Source organism: Schistocerca nitens, chromosome 3 (assembly GCF_023898315.1).
Source record: "Schistocerca nitens isolate TAMUIC-IGC-003100 chromosome 3, iqSchNite1.1, whole genome shotgun sequence".
Lineage (NCBI taxonomy): Eukaryota > Metazoa > Arthropoda > Insecta > Orthoptera > Acrididae > Schistocerca > Schistocerca nitens.
Window position 1 is genome coordinate 625,014,115 of NC_064616.1, and position 18,029 is coordinate 625,032,143.

The window sequence follows — 18,029 nt, forward strand, 5'->3', positions numbered from 1 at the left end:
TCTATGATCATTCGCCTCTCCCTTTTTTTGTATGCGCCCGATGTTACCTGTTACTCCCATATGATTTGGACCCGATACATTCCTACAGTATTCAACTATAGGACATAAATGTATTTTCTATGTAGTCTCTTTCGTGCACAAGAGCAGCAATTCCCCAATGAACACTTGCCTATCATTAGCTTTATCACAAGTGGGTTTATGTGGTCGTTCTGCTTCATAGCTCTGTACATCGTTACTCGCAAATATTTGTATGTTATGGCCAGCTCCAGTTACGATCCATTAATTGAGTAGTCAAGCTTTTGAGTTTCATAAAGTGCACAAATTGGAATTTCTCTGCATTAAGAGCTAGTTGGCAATTTTTGCACCAGGATGACATTTTGTCGATAAATAACTGAATATTACTGACTTTTTAAGTACTGAATTTCCTCAGAAATAACCTGATCATCTGCGAAAACCCCGAGCCCTTTCAGTAGTTTCCGTTAAGTCAGTAATGTATAATATGAATAGCAACGGTCCTATTTCACTCCACTGAGGCACACCAAATGTTCAGTGTCTCCAGACGACTCACCATATAGGGTAAAGAGCTGTGTCTTTCCTGTTACGAAATTTTCAGTTCAGTCGAAAACATGGATAGATATGCCACACGAACGTATTTTATTTAGACAGTATCGATGTAGCACTGTATCGCAAGCTTTATTAAAGTCTGTGAACTCAAAATAAACCTGGTTTTCTCTGTCCATATCACTGGGGATATTACGAGTGGAATGCGTCAGTTGAGTTTCGTACGATAGGATTTTTTGTGACCCACGCCGATTTCTATGAGGAAGGTCATTTTGCTACAAATAGTTCATAATGGTTAAACTCACAATATATTCTATCATTCTCCCGCACGTAGACAAGAATGGCATTGAACTGTAGATATGTCGATCTGTTATGCTTGCTTTTTAATAGATAGGTGTGAGCTGTGCTCTTTTCCAGTCACAGGAAACAATTCTTTGCTTGTAAATATCAGTGGAAAATTATGGTTACGAATGGAACAAACAAACTTGCAAATTGCACAGAACTTGAAAGGGTCTCCATCATTGCGGCTATCTAAGGTGCTGTTCATCATATCATGTCACTTATCTTAGTAGCGGTATGGCTTTTCAAAATGGCAACAGTCTCTGATTTTCCTTTGTGAAGGAATACTTGACGCATTGTGTTAATAAGGTAACTGAGTTCATAAAGATCATTTTCTTTACTCTGACGGGTGACAGCTGCGTCACTTCAACCACCCACAGTTGGATGCCGTTCGGGTTTATTACTTTGGATGGGCAACTCATTCACAGAAAGACTACTTGTTTCTATGTCTATAACATAATTCGGACACGTTTCCATAGAATGTGGAAACACACTCATTCTCCCGAATCTCCACTATTACGACGCACCCCAACACAGTACGAGTTGTGAAAAAGCTTCAATAACCACCTTTTCTAGTGCGGACGCTGCGAGACGTGCAGGAAGAGAGTCAGTGAGATTCTGGAACCTACCGACAGGGTTGTGGAGTCGTGCTGCCTCCAGTACCGTGGCCAGCTCAGGTAGTTTTTCGGTCGAGGATCCAAGGCACGAACAGCCCGGATGAAGTGGTCCCACAGATTCTCAACTTGGTTTAAATCCGGAGAGTTTGGTGGCCATGGGGGTACGGTAAACTCGTCCTGCTGTTCTTCGAACAATGGACGTACACTGCTTGCTGTGTGAGACGTACATTGTACTGCTGGTAGATGCCATTGTTCAAATGGTTCAAATGGCTCTAAGCGCTATGGGACTTAACGTCTGAGGTCATGAGTCCCCTAGACTAAGAACTACTTAAGCCTAACTAACCTAAGGACATCACACACATCCATGCCCGAGGCAGGATTCGAACCTGCGACCGCAGCAGCAGCGCGGTTCCGGACTGAAGCGCCTAGAACCGCTCGGCCACAAAGGCCGGCCAGATGCCATTGTGCCGAGAACAAAACAAACTGCATGTAGGGATGGATGGATATACATGGTCCCGAAGGATAGATGCACACTTATGTTGATCCCCTGTGCCTTCCAGAATGACGAGATTACCGAGAAGATGCCACGAAAACATTCCCCAGACCACAGTACATGCAGGGAGTTCGATCTCAGACGTTTGAAGCCATTCACACCAACGGTCATCTGTCCGATGGACCATGAAACTTGACGCACCTGTAAAGGTCATCTATTACCACCCCAGTTGCGGTATTGGCATGCAAATTGCAGACTTCGTCGCAGATGAAAAGAGTCCGTATGGGTGCATAAACCAGGCACCTGCTGCGGAGGCCCATACTCAGCACCGTCCGCTGAACAGTCATTGCGGACACACCGTTGGTAGCCCCTTGGTTCATTGAGCGGCCATGTGCTGTCCAGTTGCACATCTATTTGCCCGTACACATCTCCACAGCCGTCGTTCACCGCTGTATTATAGGGCGCGTGGTGAGCCACAGTTCCTAGGCGTCTGTTTTGGATAGCGCCATTTTACCATGCACGGTATGCTTTAACCACGGCGGCACGCAGACAGTTTAACCATTTCGTAAATGCTTCCACCCTCGCTTGGAGCCGGCCGGGGTGGCCGAGCGGTTCTAGGCGCTCCAGTCTGGAACCGCGCGACCGCTACGGTCGCAGGTTCGAATCCTGCCTGGGGCATGGATGTGTGTGATGCCCTTATGTTAGTTAGGTTTGACTGATGACCTCAGAAGTCCTATAGTGCTCAGAGCCATTTGAACCATTTTCGAACCTCGCCTGGAAAGCCAATGGTCATGCTCTTTTGGACGTCAGGTAAACCGCACCGTTTCCGCATTACGACAACGATTGCACTGTTGTCCACGTCCCCTCGACACGCTTTATACACCCCCCACCGCCAGTGCTACCACTTGCCGTCTGTGGGTGGTTATTGCATGTTGACATTGAACACGTGCGGTGGTCACACTAATGTGACTGCACCATGTATTAGTAGATGTTAATATCGGGTACGTCCACCATTCGCATTTATGGCGGCTTGAATACTCCCAGGGACACTTTCAGTGAGGTGACTGAATGTTTTTAGAGGAATGGCCTCAAGAGGCGAAACTAGAGAAGTTAACGATGTTGGAGAGTAGGGTCTGGTGCGAAACTGAATTCTAAATCACCCCGAAGTGTTCCATTTGGTTCTGCTCTGGACTCTGGGCAGGCCAGTCCATTTAAGGAATGTCATTGTCCACAAATCATTGCCTTATAGATGCTGCTTTACGACAGAGTGCATTGTCATCCTGTTACAGTCATCGTCTCCTAAATGTTTCCCTGCTGTCCGCAGTACGTGATGCTGTAAAATGTGTTCATACCCTTCCACATTTAGCTTTTTCTTAAGCGCAGTAGGGGGACCACACCCTAATCACGAAAAATGCACCTATACTATAACGCCACCTCCTCGGTACTTCACTGTTGGCACCACACATGATGGCAGCTAAAGTCTTCATATATTCGCCAAACACAAATCCCTTCATCGGGTAGCCACAGCGTATAGCGTGAATTCCAGTCATCCAGTGTCAAGTGGCGTCGCTTTTTACACTATCTAAAGTATCGCTTAGCACTGACTACAGAAATGTGTGACTCAATGAGGAGCTCCTCGACAATTATAATCCATTCTTTCAAACACCCTACACACATTCGTTATGCTATCTGGACTTCTAGTAGTCATTTTGAACTCAAGAGCGATTCTTTCCACTTATTTCATGCTATTATCTACAAATCACCCTCCACAATTCTCGACGGTCCGTGTCCATTTGTTCATGGCGTCTGTCTGATCATCGTTTAGCTGTGTTTGTTTCTTCGCGTTTCCAGTTCACAATCACATCACCAGTAGTGGGTTTGGCCAGGTTTAGAAGGGTTGAAACGTTCCTGACGTGTTTGTTACTTAGGTGACATCCAATGACTAGTCGGCGTTCGATGTCACTGAGCTCTCCTGACCGATTCATTTTGCTGCTTCTCTACTGTCAACACTATACTTTCCGCCTCCTTTTGTACTGGCGGGTCCACCTCTAGTGACATCTAGTGATAATTCCGCACTTCATAGAGGTGTACAAAACTTTTTTATCAGATACTGTATACATAACTGAATAACCTATTTGTAGAGGCTAGACGCAAACTCGCCGTGGAAAACGAAACCAGAATATGTAGCTACCGATACGAGGATGAAGTTGCACAGGAGAGATGACGTTCAAAAAAATAAAATAAAAACTCATGCTGAAAATTCGTGTAATATCAAATGTTTTCAGCGTTCGTCGCCTTCAAAGTAGGTCAATTCAAGCACTTATCAAAATACGTCCAGTCTCGCGCCGTCCACGGCTCAAAACGTTTCTGAACGCAGTTTTCTGCGGGGCTGCGGCGGATCTCTCCTGTTTATGCCTTCCGGCGGAGGCAAATTCACGTATGCAGTAAAATGATTGTCCACTGTCACTATTTGTTTTGATTTTTGTAACATTTCATTACGTATGGACGCACTTCAAGGCCGAAAACTGTCACGCACTAATAGTCCACGACTAACAGTTACTTAGAAATACGAACATTTACGATTGTCTTTTGTCAGTATATGTATAACAGACAAGATATGTTTAGTGGATGCTTCTAAATACACAGCTGGCCATTAAAACTACAAGACCATGAAGCATCTACATCTACAAGATTATTTTGTATTTCTCAAGTAAGTGCCTGGCAGTGTGTTCATCGAATCACCTTCAAATTATTTCTACCGTTTCACTCTCGAACAGCACGTGGGAAAAACGAACACTTAAATCTTGACGTACGAGCTCTGATATCTCTTATTTCTCCCTATGTAGTTGGGCGCCAATCAAAATGTTTGTACACTCTAAGGAGAAAGTCGGTGACTGAAATTTCATGAGAAAATCCTGTTCCAACGAAAATCGCCTTTGTTTTAATGATTGGCACCCCAATTCATGTCCGTGGCAATCTCTCTATTTCGTGATAATACAAAATGAGCTGCCATTCTTTGAACTTTTTCGATGTCATCCGCTAATTCTATCTGAAGTAGATCCCACACCGCACAGCAGTACTCCACAAGAGTGCGAACAAGAGTAGTGTAAGCAATCTCTTTACTAAACTTGTTGCATTCTCTAAGTGTCCTACCAATAGTTCGCAGTCTTTTGTTTGCCTTCCCCACAACATCACCTATGTGATCGTTCGAATTTAAGTCATTCGTAGTTGCAATCCCTGAGTATTTAACCGAATTTACAGCCTTCAGATTTGTGCGATTTATTGTGTAACCGAAATTTAACCGTTTCCTTCCAGAACTCTTGCAGACGCACTTCACACTTTTCATTACTTAGAGTTTACTCGTATACTACAAAAACTGCAAAAACATTACTTGTAGCACCGTACAGATATCTTGTCTAAATCATCTTGCAATTGGTTTTGATGATCTGAAGACTTTACAAGACGATAGATGACAGCATCATCTGCAAACAATCTAAGGGATGCTCAAATTGTCTCTTAAATCGTGTATGTACACTATGTGATCAAAAGTATCCAGACATCTGGCTGAAAATGACTTACAAGTTCGTGGCACCCTCCATCGCTAATGCTGGGATTCAATATGGTGTTCGCCCACCCTTAGCCTTGATGACAGCTTCCACTCTCGCAGGCATACGTTCAATCAGGTGCTGGAAGGCTTCTTGGGATATGGCAGCCCACTCTTCACGGCGTGCTGCACTCAGGTCGGTGAGGCCTGGCATGAAGTCGGCGTTCCAAAACATCCAAAAGGTGTTCTACAGGATTCAGGTCCGAACTCTGTGCATTCCAGTCCATTACAAGGATGTCATTGTCGTGTAACCACTCCGCCACAGGCCGTGCATTATGAACAGGTGCTCGATCGTGTTGAAAGATGCGATCGCCATCTCCGAATTGATCTTCAACAGTGGGAAGCAAGAAGGTGCTTAAAACATAAATGTAGGCCTGTGATGTGAAAGTGCAACGCAAAACAACAAGGGGTGCAAGCCCCCTCCATGAAAAACACGACCACACCATAACACCACTGCCTCCGAATTTTACTATTGGCACTATACAAGCCAGCAAATTACGTTCACCGAGCATTCCCCATACCCACACACTGACATCGGATGGCCACATTATGTACAGTGAGCCGGCCGCCGTGGCCAAGCGGTTCTAGGCGCTTCAGTCCGGAACCGCGCGACCGCTACGGTCGCAGGTTCGAATCCTGCCTCGGGCATGGATGTGTGTGATGTCCTTTGGTTGGTTAGGTTTAAGTAGTTCTAAGTTCTAGGGGACTGATGACCTCAGATGTTCAGTCCCATAGTGCTCAGAGCCATTTGAACCATATGTACAGTTATTCGTCACTCGGCACAACGTTTTTCCACTGTTCAATCGTCCAATGTTTAAGCTCCTTACACCAAGCGAGGCGTCGTTTGGCATTTACCGGTGTGATGTGTGGCTAATGAGCAGCCGCTCGACCATGAAATCCAAGTTTTCTCACCTCCCACCTAACTGTCATAGTACTTGCAGTGCATCCTGATGCACTTTAGAATTCCTCTGTGATAGTCTGGATAGATGTCTGCCTATTACACATTACGACCCTCTTCAACTCTCGGCGGTCTCTATTAGTCAACAGACGAGGTCGGCCTGTATGCTTTTGTGCTGTACGTGTCCCTTCACGTTTCCACTTCGCTATCACATCGGAAACAGTGGACCTAGGGATGTTTAGGAGTGTGGAAATCTCGCGTACAGACGTATGACACAAGTGACACTCAATCACCTGACCACGTTAGAAGTCCGTGAATTCCGTGGAGCCCCCCACGCTGCTCTCTCAAGATCTCTAATGGCAACTGAGGTCGCTGATATGGTGTGCCTGGCAGTAGTTAGCATCACAATGCACCTAATATGAAAAAAAACGTGTGTTTTTGGAGGTGTTCGGATACTTTTGATCACATAATGTAGATCGGTAACAACATAGAGCCTTTATATACTTTCATGGGGAACGCCAGACTTACTTCTGCTTTACTCAATGACTTTCTTTCAATTATTATGAACTGTGAGCTTTCTGACAGAAAAGTCTTGCTACAAACCAGCACATTCCCAGACGTTGCGTGGCTGTACGATCATGCATGGCCGAGCAAATAATATGCCTGTCCTCTATTGCGTAGTGGGGTCACCGGGATCCTGCATGGCGTTGAGTATAGCCCTCCTCAACCCATCAGTTCCATATTCCTTTGACAGTCGTGGGATTCTGACCACTGCGAGCAGAAATATCGTGGAAACAAAACCACAGTCTCAGTAGGTCACGACCGTCTCTGTCGAACTCCGACACGTGTCGAATGGCGCTAGCTGCGCAGCATTTGTGCACCGCCGCCGTCAGTGTCAGCCAGTTTGCCGTGGCATACGGAGCTCCATCGCAGCCTTGAACACTGGTAGCATGCCGCGACAGCGTGGACGTGAACCGTATGTGCAGTTGACGGACTTTGAGCGAGGGCGTATAGTGGGCATGCGGGAGGCCGGGTGGACGTACCGCCGAATTGCTCAACACGTGGGGCGTGAGGTCTCCACAGTACATCGATGTTGTCGCCAGTGGTCGGCGGAAGGTGCACGTGCCCGTCGACCTGGGACCGGACCGCAGCGACGCACGGATGCACGCCAAGACCGTAGGATCCTACGCAGTGCCGTAGGGGACCGCACCGCCACTTCCCAGCAAATTAGGGACACTGTTGCTCCTGGGGTATCGGCGAGGACCATTCGCAACCGTCTCCATGAAGCTGGGCTACGGTCCCGCACACCGTTAGGCCGTCTTCCGCTCACGCCCCAACATCGTGCAGCCCGCCTCCAGTGGTGTCGCGACAGGCGTGAATGGAGGGACGAATGGAGACGTGTCGTCTTCAGCGATGAGAGTCGCTTCTGCCTTGGTGCCAATGATGGTCGTATGCGTGTTTGGCGCCGTGCAGGTGAGCGCCACAATCAGGACTGCATACGACCGAGGCACACAGTGCCAACACCCGGCATCATGGTGTGGGGAGCGATCTCCTACACTGGCCGTACACCACTGGTGATCGTCGAGGGGACACTGAATAGTGCACGGTACATCCAAACCGTCATCGAACCCATCGTTCTACCATTCCTAGACCGGCAAGGGAACTTGCTGTTCCAACAGGACAATGCACGTCCGCATGTATCCCGTGCCACCCAACGTGCTCTAGAAGGTGTAAGTCAACTACCCTGGCCAGCAAGATCTCCGGATCTGTCCCCCATTGAGCATGTTTGGGACTGGATGAAGCGTCGTCTCACGCGGTCTGCACGTCCAGCACGAACGCTGGTCCAACTGAGGCGCCAGGTGGAAATGGCATGGCAAGCCGTTCCACAGGACTACATCCAGCATCTCTACGATCGTCTCCATGGGAGAATAGCAGCCTGCATTGCTGCGAAAGGTGGATATACACTGTACTAGTGCCGACATTGTGCATGCTCTGTTGCCTGTGTCTATTTGCCTGTGGTTCTGTCAGTGTGATCATGTGATGTATCTGACCCCAGGAATGTGTCAATAAAGTTTCCCCTTCCTGGGACAATGAATTCACGGTGTTCTTATTTCAATTTCCAGGAGTGTAGTAATTGAACACAGTCCACTTCTAGAATACCTCACGGTAAAGACTTCAGAAATCTCAAGGTCGCTGCACTAAGTGTCCCACAATCGCAGTCAGAACTGGATATGACACAGTTAAAGTACCAAACTGACGAGAGAGAGAGAGAGATGGAGTTCGGCGTAGCCGATGCCAACAACATGTCCGGTGGCTGGTCGTGGCGTCTGAATAACGTCTCTTCTGTATAGAGACAGAGAGATCATGCTGGCAGTTTCTGGCTGAGAAAGTTTGCGTTGGCGGCAGAGTCATCGCTGCTGTGGCTCCGTTGTGTGGTTCTGACTGTTGGAATGCTTTTGCAGTCGGCGCCTGGCTCAAGAAGATCCCTTGCAATGAACTGGCCCATCAGGGCCCAACCACCAGCCTAAATATTGCCCATGCTCCAGGATACTGCTAGTGCTATTTTCGGCCACGTAGCTCGTGGAAGAGGAAAGGTCCGTGGGACCAGTGACATCTGACGGTACCAGCTATTAGCAAGTGAGAGTGATGACTTCTTGTGTTTGCCATCTGCAAAGGGGCCCATGGCCCATTTTTTGACTGAATATCAAAAGCGCAGAACACAAGCCTAACTGTCTTCCTCCAAACGAATTTCGTCACACGCGAAATGTAACACAAGTTACGCGTATTGCAGCAAAGTCAAACTACGGGCAAATGATACTTTTTGCTTCTGATTGGTTCCTGTGCACTAATGTGGTGCTCAACCGCACCACCTCTTGTGCGTTTATGAATTGGTCGTTTCAAACAGCTATGATCCAAGATGCTGTACATTGCTGTCTCACATATAGCTTTTCGCCGATGGCACACTTTTTTTACCATCTCTGCAAACGTACTCGTCACTCCCTTGGTCGTAACCGTTTCTCGTCATTGTGCTCAAAAGTTCACTGTGTCATGCTCCATTCCTTTAGTTCATCTTGCGGAGATTAGACTTGGATAAGGGATGATTCACAGAGAGAACACGTTTCGGTGCGAAGTCTGACCATGTGGCTTAAAACGAAAACGTGATTCTTTACTTTATAGGTGGAAAAACATTACTTTGAAAGTATAACAACACATGCTCTTTTTACTTCGTGTATTGAATGCATAAGTAACACACTTTCTAAGCGTAGACCTAACCATGCTCGTAATAACAATTAAATTTTAATTCCACTTTCACACTGAAGTTTGTCGTTGCTTCATTGCTTATCAGAATTAATCTATCAACCTATAACTGTCCACGGTAGCCTTTATAAATGTTTAAATAATAATATGTAACTCCAACGGATGCTCCTGATCAGTAGTGACAATATTCTTCTAGCCATTGATTTCGTATGCAGTTAAGCTCAGTACTCGGGAATAAACCGGATAATTATTCACTGTTGCCCTACTAACCGAATAGAAACTTCGAAACTGTTATTTCGCCACACCAATAACTAGTTCAAATAATCTGTGGTGCGACTCAACTGTACGCGACCGTTCCGTGCGATATCCGAACGACTGTCCCCTCGCATTATGGCGAGTGACTGGTAGCCCTTGGCCGTTGTTGAACGTGACAGCAAGACAATGCCCCTGCCGAGAAAAGGAGCGCTGACCTCCGAAAGTTCCAGTGGAGCAGCGATTAGTAAGAAGTACGATTTACTAAATCATGGGCATTATCGATAATAGTAGTCCTTACATAGAGCGCATTGGCCCCTTTCCACACACTGTGTGGCAGTTGTGTGAGGGACGTTCAGAAGAAAAGGCACGAAACAACACTGTGGGTACAACTGAAGTCTTTATTCAAAAATAGTCACCAGAGACCTGAGCACAGCTACCCCACTGTCTCACTAGCCGAAGGATTCCCTGTTTCCAGAATTTCTGTGGCAATGATGGGAGTCAGTCCTGCGCTGTTTCCTTCAGTTCATTGTCCGAATTGAAACACCTCACGGAAGTCGCAGGGCGACATGTAGAGGCGGTAGAGTGGATGCTCAAGCAGCTTCCACTTCAACGTGGCCATTATACTTTGTGTGATCTTGGAGACGTCTTATTGTGGAGCAGAATCACTCCCGCCGTGCACAGACCAGGTCGTTTGCTCTTGATGGACTTGCGTAGGCTACGGAGTGTTTCAGATTACACGTCACTGTTAATGGTTCTTCTGTGCTCGAGGAATTCGATGAGTATCAGACCTCGGACACTGACAAAGACGGTGAGCATCACGTTACCTGCTGAAGGCACAGCTTTGAATTTTTTTAGGGGTAGGTGATAAGGCATGCTTCCATTGCCTAGAAGTCTCACTATGTTGTCCCAAAGCGGCATATGCAAATTTCAACGGGTGTGGTTGTTACTTTTCATTTGAATACTCCTTATATGTTAAATGTGTCTGATGAGTATAAATTAATATAATGGGCGTGTGTATAGCGTGATGTAACGTTTGTATGGTATGAGGACGAGAGAAGGGAAAAGGTGAAATAGCAGTGCCGGCAAACAGCCATCGCCTCTAGAACAGCACCATGGCGACGGCCAGGCATCTCACGAATGGATCGCCATCACTTCGTGAGACACTGCAAAGAAGTTTGGAAATGAATCCAAGACATTGGCTCATAGTCTCATGATCAGAAACTTTACATCACCAATTTTCATCCCCTTGTCATCCAAATACTGCCTGCGAAAATTTCTTGCAACACCAAGATTCGAATCTCCGAGTCGAGCTCCAACACACAGGAGCGAGTTAGCGACCTCAGCTACGGTGGTGAGAGATAAATCTGGAACAAGAAATGTTAGTTTTGGCTCGGTGGCAATGGCAGTAGGAAATGTGTCCCACTATGCGAAGAACATTTCAGGTTAAAAATTGGAGACATTTTTCTGCCTTATGCAAGACACGAACAAGTTTTCTGTATGCAGAGAAAATCATTAAACATCCGATATTTGTTCGACATAATAATAAAACAGGGAAATACTGGGCAGATTATCAGCAGAAATTATAAGGCGAATGCTCTATTTGATTATGCTGGTTACGTGAATCACACATTAACGAGCTACAGATGAGGATATGTCTATTACAGAATAGAGTAAAAGCTTTTTTTCATAATGTGGGGCCACTGTTATAAGATATTTCTTTAAAGTCAGTAACGCCATTAGTCTGTTTTTTATTTGCTGTGTTACATTTACAAGATCATGATTTCGGCTTTAAATTGCCATTATCAAGTGTTTTCTGAAAGCATATTAGACAATAACAGTGAAATACATAACAAGTGATATAACCATAAGAATCCATATTTATAATGCTTACTTACAATGATATACAGTGTCTAAGATGGCATAGTGTCATATTTAAAATACACTATTAGACACATAGCCTACAGGAATTTCTGTGACCAAGACAATTTGACACTTGGCCAACTGTCATTCAGTCGAGATGGTACACTCAGCGATAAAACAAAGCAGCAGGCTTTTAGCAGAAATATTGACCCTTAGACAGTGTGTCTAATAATGTATTTTAAATACAACAGTATGAAAACCTATGGGTTTCGTTAAGAAAACGTTCACTAAAACTCATTAGACTCCAATGCCAGACATTGTAATATGGGAGTTGTGCGTCACGGGGATTGTTACTGTTAAAATTTGGAGAGCGCACATTGCAAGACGAGTCAGGTAACGTATTACTTCTTCCCACATGCATTGCGTGAAATGACCACTACGAGAAAGTTAGAGCTCATACACAGTCTTACCAACATTCGTTCTTCTCACGCACCACTTGAATGGAATAGGAAAGGAGAGAAATTATAGTGGTGCCACAAACGGCAAGGTAATTCGCGGAGTAGAGTCCAGCGCTTTTACTTTCCATATGGAGTTTCTCTGTGTAGGAGGACTTGGATGAAACTGTTTTAGCCACGCAAAGACACCTTGGAAACCCCGACTTCAAAAATGGTTCCAATGGCTCTGAGCACTATGGGACTCAACTGCTGAGGTCATTAGTCCCCTAGAACTTAGAACTAGTTAAACCTAACTAACCTAAGGACATCACATACATCCATGCCCGAGGCAGGATTCGAACCTGCGACCGTAGCGGTCTCGCGGTTCCAGACTGCAGCGCCAGAACCGCGCGGCCACTTCGGCCGGCCCAAACCCCGACTTCAAAAGACAACATCAAGAAATAGAAAGCAGTGCGCTGACCACGATGGCTAACACTGATAATGAAGCAGAGGTCGGCCGGAAAATTAATTTCAGACGAGACGATAATACTACAAATTTCAGCTGTATATAGTGTTGCGATCACCTTTGAGAAGTTCAAATATTGTAAACACACACTTTATTTATTCTTGGGAAACACGTTGTAGCTTCATCTTCCTGTTTCAGCATTGTTGTTGCCAAAGAAGCAACATCATACTTGAGTACATTCTGTGTCTTTTATGTCTTTGAGATCTTGGATCTCTCTTTCTCCTCAACCAGCACATGATCTAACACTTCCGTACCTGTATCTCGAGTGGATACAATCAGATAATGGCCAGAAAGACTTCCGCTGATACCAATTTTAAAAATATTTTGTTTCCAGAATGAGATATTCACCCTGCAGCGGAGTGTGCGCTGATATGAAACTTCCTGGCAGATTAAAACTGTGTGCCCGACCGAGACTCGAACTCGGGACCTTTGCCTTTCGCGGGCAAGTGCTCTACCATCTGAGCTACCGAAGCACGACACACGCCCGGTACTCACAGCTTTACTTCTGCCAGTATCTCGTCTCCTACCTTCCAAAATTTACAGAAGCTCTCCTGCGAACCTTGCAGAACAAGCACTCCTGAAAGAAAGGATACTGCGGAGACATGGCTTAGCCACAGCCTGGCGGATGTTTCCAGAATGAGATATTCACTCTGCAGCGGAGTGTGCGCTGATATGAAACTTCCTGGCAGATTAAAACTGTGTGCCCGGCCGAGACTCGAACTCGGGACCTTTGCCTTTCGCGGGCAAGTTTAATATTTTGTTTGTTGCTTGTGCTCGTGTTGCTACTAGAAGTATGCAGGCACAGACAATTGCTTGACATCGTATCGTGACAGATAAAATAGAGATATGATCTTTATTGTTTGCATAAGTAGATTATGTTATTTGCATCTACAGTGGCCATTTTGGCTATTATTTTCCTGCTCTCATAGCCGTCGGCTTCGTGTGGTTACTGAAAGAGCGAAATTCATCCATAAGATATCTAATCTTTTGGAGACGGGAATTTTTGGGTGAAAAGGAGCCGGATTAGACTGTTTTATCACTGGATGATTGGACAGCAACATACTTAAACTTACTACTTTCATTAGTTGAAAATAGAGTTGCTTTAACACGTTACATATGAAATCGTTAGGCATGACCTCGGTAAAAGTTAAAGAAGTACTTCAGTCCCCAAAAAGCTCTAATGTGTGCCAAGGTCAACTGGAACGTCACTGTATAGTACCATGACACATACTGAATAGCAACTGCAAAGATAAAGTTATTAAAATGCTCTGAGATATGGTACAATTCACGCAGAAACGAGCATAATAAATTCTAGCATATCACTGTAAAATTTCTCAGAAATAAGATAAAAGAGACCAAAGGTTCCTTAGTTTACAACACACAATCAATTTCCACTTGACTGCAGAGTTCCGTTTCATCCTTTTTTTTTAATCTCATAATTATACGCCTTGTAACTATTAATTCAACTCCTGGAGAGGAGTCGTTTGTGAAGCTGGTACTCCACAACTACTAAGTATTTGAAAAATAAAGACATCCGCCGGGAAGCTGTATTTTACTCAAAGATTAGATTCCATAGCATTATCGTTATCTTATCAGTGCAACTGAATCATACCATCTACTGTAATCAATTGTTTATCATGTGCCACAGATCACTAAACATGATATGCATTTATGGTTCAAATGGCTCTGAGCACTATGGGACTCAACTGCTGTGGTCATCAGTCCCCTAGAACTTAGAACTACTTAAACCTAACTAACCTAAGGACATCACACACATCCATGCCCGAGGCAGGATTCGAACCTGCGACCGTAGCAGTCGCACGGTTCCGGACTGCGCGCCTAGAACCGCGAGACCACCGCGGCCGGCTATGCATTTATGCATTATTATATATGAATAAGAGGCATAATCTATGAAATCTGTAAACTTCGCAGTAAGAAATTTTATTTCTAAAAAATCAAAATGCCTATGTAAGCTGCAGCGTATACGCAGTGTACATCCTATTTGACACCACACAACAAAGTTGTTTCAAGACTGAAATTAAGTTAGATTTGAATGTCCCGTGACGGAATACAAATATGGACTGTAAAGAACGCGAAGATAAATCGGGTTTGGCATGCTCGAACTGCTTTCGAAACCTACTTTTCCCGAATACGAGTTTTAATTTCTGCGCTTCCACGAAAGACGTTTCCAAGCTGACTTTCAAGCTTTGCTCCATAGGAATCGCAACACTGTTGACACATATCGCCGGACCTACGACAGCTATTTTATAGTATTAGTAAGAGTGAACTGAACATTAAATCACAGCAAACAAAGATACAGCTGTACCTATATCATGACAATAGTTTTAAAGATAACTGCATTGTTCTTCAAGATCAATTTTCTTCTTTGGGGTGTCAGTGCTTGCTGGTCACCAGAGGTCAGGCACCCGAGCGATTTCGGTTATGAAATGTTTGTTGCAAGCCTTGATACTTAGTATTTAGCTGAATCAAGTGCTTGTATAGAGCTTACACGATACACTCATTCACCTTCTCTACCTCGTCTCACAAAGAGTTACCGTGAAAACTCTTTACGCTACCGAAACTCTATACCTCAGAACACGCGTCGGTCGCCACCGTGAAACCGCGATTACGTGACCTCGACTGTGGAAACCTTCTGGCTACCAGCATGCAAGCTCTCAACCTGCTGCGTTGTCTCAGCTTTCTGTCCCCCGTCTTGTCTTCCATTCACATGACAGGATATTTAGATCAAAGTATCAAAGTAGTCTCTAACCCTTGATCGCTCCAGTAACCTCATTCCACATCATGAGTTTCAGTTCCAAAGACCAACAATAAAATATTCCACAAGGTAAGCCCGTACTCCAACGAAAAAATTTCGGAGATCGTTCAGGACTATTTTCTGATTATTTTGGTTACAGGGACCTGTTGTCTCCAATGGCTCGTTATAGAGTAATAATGTGATTACGTTCTATTCGTTTAGCATCCCAATTAACAGTGAAGAAGGCAGCAATATGCAATCACCAAAACGTACAACACAAAACACAGAGTAATGCAACAGCCCTCTGACGAAACACGCTTCTGGGTGTTCTGCCGAGTTGGTGTTTCCATTATATGCACAACATTTCGACGACTTCTTGTGCAGATAAAACGAAAGTGACACCATTTCAGCGCAGACAAACAGTAAGATCTGAAATAATCTGAATAATGAAATCTTAGGGCAAGTTTAACATTTTAAATATATAAAAAAGCACTCCGTCTTCAGGCCACGAGTGGCCCATCGGGACCATCCGACCGCCGTATCATCCTCAGCTGAGGATGCGGATAAGAGGGGCGTGTGGTCAGCACACCGCTCTCCCGGTCGTTATGATGGTTTTCTTTGACCGGAGCCGCTACTATTCGGTCGAGTAGCTCCTCAATTGGCATCAGGAGGCTGAGTGCACCCCGAAAAATGGCAACAGCGCATGGTGGCTGGATGGTCACCCATCCAAGTGCCGTCCACGCCCAACAGCGCTTAACTTCGGTGATCTCACGGGAACCGGTGTATCCACTGCGGCAAGGCCGTTGCCTTTTTAATATATAGGATGCGAAATAACACGAATTTAAGCATGACGTGATCAAAAAATTAAATAAATTTACTTCCAAATGTGGAACGATAGTAAAACGTTTGCAGAATAAATCCAGGAAATAAAAAAAAAATGGAAATTTGTGGTAAGGTCTTATGGGACCAAACTGGTGAGGTCATCGGTCCCTAAGCTTACGCACTACTTAATCTATTTAAACTAATTTACGCTAAGTACAACACACACACCGATGCCCGAGGGAAGACTGGAACCTCCGACGGGTGGGAGCCGCGCGGACCGCGAAAAGACGCCCCAGACAGCGCGGCGAAGTTTTGTAAAACAATAACAGTACCTACCCTTACTTTCGGAAGTGAAGCAGAGAGACAACAAGAAAGTATGATAGAGCATCAAGAAATGATATTTCCAAGAAGAATGAGAGCAAGCGCTGATCGTAAAAGAGATGAGGATATTACGATAGATTTAGGAATATATAACCTAAACGGTAAAATAAAGGGAAATAGGAGGAAAGTAACATGTAGACCAAAGGGTGGAGAAAGATTCTCTGCAAAGACTGTCAATTATAAATGCACTGGAAGAAGATGTGTAGGAAGACCATACAATAGATGGAGTACCGTAACGGGCAATTTGCCTAATATATGAAATGAAGAGGAAGAAGAAGAAGTTTTCATCGACCGACCCAGCAGCTGTATGGTCTTCAGCCAGACATGCTGATGCAATAGCTCGACACTTAACAATGATATACAACCGCTCGCACGACGAAAGATCCGTACCCAAAGACTGGAAAGTTGCAAAGGTCACCCTAATATTCAAGAAAGATAGAAGCAGTAATCCACTAAATTACAGACCCATATCATAAACGTCGATATGCAGCAGGATTTTGGAATATATATTGTGTTCGAACATTATGAATTACCTCGAAGAGAACGTTCTATTGACACACAGTCAACAAGGATTTAGAAAACATCTTTCTTGTGAAACACATCTAGCTCTTTACACACACGAAGTGTTGAGTGCTAATGACAAGGGACTTCGGATTGATTCCGTATTTTTAGATTTCCAAAAGGCTTTGGATATTATACAACACAAGCGGCTTCCAGTGAAATTGCTTGCTTATCTAATATCGTCTTAGAGATGTGACTGTATTCGTGATTTCCTGTCAGAGAAGTCACAGTTCGTAGTAATTGACGGAAAGTCAACGAGTAAAACAGAGTTCCCCAAGGAAGTGTTACAGGCCCTCTACTGTTCCTTATCTATATAAACGATTTAGGAGACAATCTGAGCAACCACCTTAGGTTGAAACTTCCTGGCAGATTAAAACTGTGTGCCCGACCGAGACTCGAACTCGGGACCTTTGCCTTTCGCGGGCAAGTGCTCTACCAACTGAGATACCGAAGCACGACTCACGCCCGGTACTCACAGCTTTACTTCTGCCAGTATCTCGTCTCTTGCCCGCGAAAGGCAAAGGTCCCGAGTTCGAGTCTCGGTCGGGCACACAGTTTTAATCTGCCAGGAAGTTTCATATCAGCGCACACTCCGCTGCAGAGTGAAAATCTCATTCTGGAAACACCTTAGGTTGTTTGCATATCTGAGCAGCCGTCATAGATTG

General features: G+C 44.9%; 1 pseudogene; it reads right to left on the bottom strand.

Annotated features, from left to right (window-relative positions):
- Positions 1-16,291: 16,291 nt before the first annotated feature.
- On the bottom strand, positions 16,292-16,408 carry LOC126250264 (5S ribosomal RNA; annotated as a pseudogene).
- Positions 16,409-18,029: the final 1,621 nt, after the last annotated feature.